Genomic DNA, 3,877 nt, shown 5'->3' on the forward strand with positions numbered 1-3,877 from the left:
TTCTGTGGATGCAGGCTAATTCTTTAGTCTAAGACTTGTAATTTCTGTTATTACACTATGAAAATCTTGCTGAAATTTCACTTTAACTTAGGAAATCTTGAGCTACTTACTAGTTTCATATTGGTGCTTCTGAACCATAAACAAGCAAAGCTCAACCGACATGGAAGTTTCTAACTGAACTGAAACTAAAGAGAAGCAGCTTTCTTTAAAATGTTCATACGGCAAGTCCATCCCCAAACTGCACATATCTGGTAGTGTTTCCTATAGTTTTCCTAGGGGAAATTGAGTGTATGTTAACACGATGAGCCTTCCTGCCCCTAGCTGGACTTAATTCCCAAAACCAGGGAATTAAGTCAACAAAATCACTTTTTTCCAATAGCAGTGTGTCCTGGGTTTACCAGGAGCCGTTTTGCTCCTTCTTAGTAACTGGTGCAAGCTCTGTGTTTTGACTTCCAGCCTGGGCAGAGAGCTGATAATACCGATTGTTTTTAATTGTTGCTAGGTAATGTTTATTCTGGCCAAGGACTCTGTGAGTCTCATGCTCTGCTGGGGACGAGGGAGGCCGGGAGGAAGCAGAGACAGGACACCTGACCCGAACTAGCCAAGGAGGTATTCCATACCATAGCACGTCATGCCTGGAGGGGGAACTGGAAGTTACCCGGAAGGGGCAGGCTCTGGCTCTTCGGGGGGGTCGAACTCGTTCGGCGGTGGTATCGTATTCTCTTGTTATTTTCTCTTATCAATATTATCATTGGTGGTAGCAGCAGTGGTTTGTGTTATACCTTAGTTACTGGGCTGTTCTTATCTCAACCCGTGGGAGTTACATTCTCCTGATTTTCCTCCCCATCCCTCCGGGAGTGGGGAGGGTCGGGGGGGGGGTGAGTGGACGACCTGTGTGGATTGGTTTAAACCACGACACAGTGTTAAAAGACCTTCTCCATTTCTCAAAGACCACATCATGGTCTCTAAAAATTCTCTCTCTCACAGTAATGATATTGTTGAAAATAGCGATGTGTATGTGAGATGAGGCTGAATAAAAAGGGAGGAATCGATAAAACAAAATTAATGATCTGAAAGAAATGCACCTGGATAGATAGGTATGTATAATGTGTATATACATACCTATACGTAGTACAGTATATGACAGCAATTCCATGGCACTTTTTACACGTTATCATGAACGTTTTTGTTTCTTGTTCTATTTAGTACTCCAAAATTTTATATCACCAACATTTCTCTCCTATAACTTCCTCCTATTGAGTTTTAAACACTCTTTTGAGCTAAACACACAATATCATAGTTTCCAGATGGATAAGGAAGAGAAATACAAATATATTTTTGAATCTTGAAAAACTAATCATTAGATGCTATATTTCAGTTTCCTAATTTTTTTATATATATTTTTTTTTAAAGTTTGCTTCTTTATAGCAGCTTTCCAATATCTGAAGGGAGCCTATAGGAAATATGGAGAGGGACTTTTTACAATGGCAGGTAGTGACAGGACAAGGTGTAATGGATTTAAGATGAAAGAGGACACATTTAGATTAGATATTAGGAAAAATTCTACACTGTGAGGGTGGTGAGGCAGTGAACAGTTTTCCAGGAAGGCTGTGGCAGCTCCATCCCTGGCAGTGTTCAAGGCCAGTTTTGATGGGGCTTGGAGCTGCCTGGTCTAGTGGAAGGTGTCCCCGCCTGGGGCAGGGAGCTGGAACTAGCTAAGCTTTGAGATCGCTTCCAGACCAAACAATTCTATGATACTATATTCTGCCTAAGATATTTGCTTTGATTTCATGCATTTCTCCCCTTCTGCAACTTTCATAGGAAGCAAGTGGACATTACTAGAGAATGAAAGAAGTATATTACTTTTCACAGTCATCAACTTTTTTACCAATGCTGTTTAAAAATAAAAATTAAAAAAAGGCAAGCAGTGTGGTGAATCTCCAAAACATTATTTAGGTGTAAAGTCCTAAATTAAGCTTATAGTCCTCTGAAACTGTGACTGCCAGAGGAACAAAAAAAATGAAACCCAGTCTCTCACCATGGAGAACTAACAAGAATCAAACAAGAACAAACAAGCAAACAAATTATTTGAGGAGAACCAACACATACAAAAATATGACAGTACCCAGGGAATTACAGACCAGTCAGTCTCACCTCTCTGCCGGGCAAAATCTTGGAGCAGATTATCCTGGAAGGCATGCTCAGGCACATGAAAAACAACAAGGTGCTTGGTGACAGCCAGCATGGCTTCACTAAGGGGAAATCCTGCCTGACCAATTTGGTGGCCTTCTATGGTGGGGCTATGGAACTGATGGACAGGGGTAGAGCAGTTGATGTCATCTACCTGGACTTGTGCAAAGCGTTCGACACTGTCCCACACAACATCCTTGTCTCTAAACTGGAGACATCAGCTTGACAGATGGACCACTCGGTGGATAAAGAACTGGCTGGATGGCCGCACACAAAGAGTTGTGGTCAATGGCTCAGTGTCAGGCTGAAGACCAGTAACGAGCGGTGTCCCTCAGGGACTGCTGTTGGGACCGGTCTTGTTCAACATCTTTGTCGGTGACATGGACAGTGGGATTGAGTGCGCCCTCAGCAAGTTTGCCGATGACACCAAGCTGTGTGGTTCAATCGATACACTGGAGGGAAGGAATGCCATCCAGAGGGACCTCGACACGCTTGTGAGGTGGGCTGATGCCAACCTCATGAAGTTCAACCATGACAAGTGCAAGGTCCTACACCTGGGTCGGAGCAATCCCAGGCACAGCTACAGGTTGGGCAAAGAAGAGATTCAGAGCAGCCCTGCAGAGAAGGACTTGGGGGGTGCTGGTCGATAAGAAAATGAACATGAGCCGGCAGCGTGCGCTCGCAGCCCAGAAAGCCAACTGTATCCTGGGCTGCATCAAAAGCAGCATGACCAGCAGGTCAAAGGAAGGGATCCTTCCCCTCTGCTCTCATGGGACCTCACTTGGAGTATTGTGTGCAGTTCTGGTGTCCTCAACACAAAAAGGACATAGAACTGTTGGAACAAGTTCAGAGGAGGCCACGAGAATGATCAGGGAACTGGAGCACCTCCCGTATGAAGACAGGCTGAGAAAGTTGGGGCTGTTCAGCCTGGAGAAGAGAAGGCTGCGTGGGGACCTAATAGCAGCCTTCCAGTATCTGAAGGGGGCCTATAGGGATGCTGGGGAGGTACTCTTCATTAGGGACTGTAGTGATAGGACAAGGGGTAATGGGTTCAAACTTGGATTTAAGGAAGGATTGGATATAAGGAAGAAGTTCTTTACTATAAGGGTGGTGAGGCATTGGAATGGGTTGCCCAGGGAGGTTGTGAGTGCTCCATCCCCGGCAGTGTTCAGGGCCAGGCTGGATGAAGCCTTGTGTGGGATGGTTTAGTGTGAGATGTCCCTGCCCATGGCAGGGGGGTTTAAACTAGATAATCTTAAGGTCCTTCCCAACCCAAACTATTCTATGATTCTATGATATGCCTTTGGAATTCTAATATTTTGTTAAGCAATATGAGAATAATAAATTATTCAAGCTGAGATACTGAACCGTGTGACTGAAACCATTCAATAAAAGCAAGAGAACATTAAATATACTCTGCAACCTTTCTAAATGAGTGACTTTGGGATTTGCTTGCATTTCAGTCTTAGGAAAAGTTTGTATTGCAATAAACGTTACATCTTTACAACTCCTTACAACTTGAAACTCCTGGCATTTCACCTCTGTCTAATGGCATGCACAACAGTCTTGTAATTCAGTGCAGAAAAGTTTTATTTTTAGCCTCCCGCAGGCGATATCTCAGAAAGTCACACAGTCTAGCCAGTATATCTGTAATGCCACACCAAGCTATTTTTACAAAGCAAATCAA

The 3,877-nt window shown here is 43.8% G+C and overlaps 1 long non-coding RNA gene across 2 annotated transcripts; it reads left to right on the forward strand.

Moving 5' to 3' along the window:
- Positions 1–500: 500 nt before the first annotated feature.
- On the forward strand, positions 501–3,600 carry LOC136019366 (uncharacterized). 2 transcript variants are annotated; one of them, XR_010614852.1, is made up of 2 exons: positions 501–710; positions 1,822–3,600. It is a non-coding gene; the product is annotated as an uncharacterized LOC136019366 (long non-coding RNA). The 2 variants fall into 2 exon arrangements; XR_010614851.1 differs by lacking the exon at positions 501–710 and adding an exon at positions 782–1,097.
- Positions 3,601–3,877: the final 277 nt, after the last annotated feature.

The sequence above is a fragment of the Lathamus discolor genome, chromosome 9 (genome assembly GCF_037157495.1).
Source record: "Lathamus discolor isolate bLatDis1 chromosome 9, bLatDis1.hap1, whole genome shotgun sequence".
Taxonomy (NCBI): Eukaryota; Metazoa; Chordata; class Aves; order Psittaciformes; family Psittacidae; genus Lathamus; species Lathamus discolor.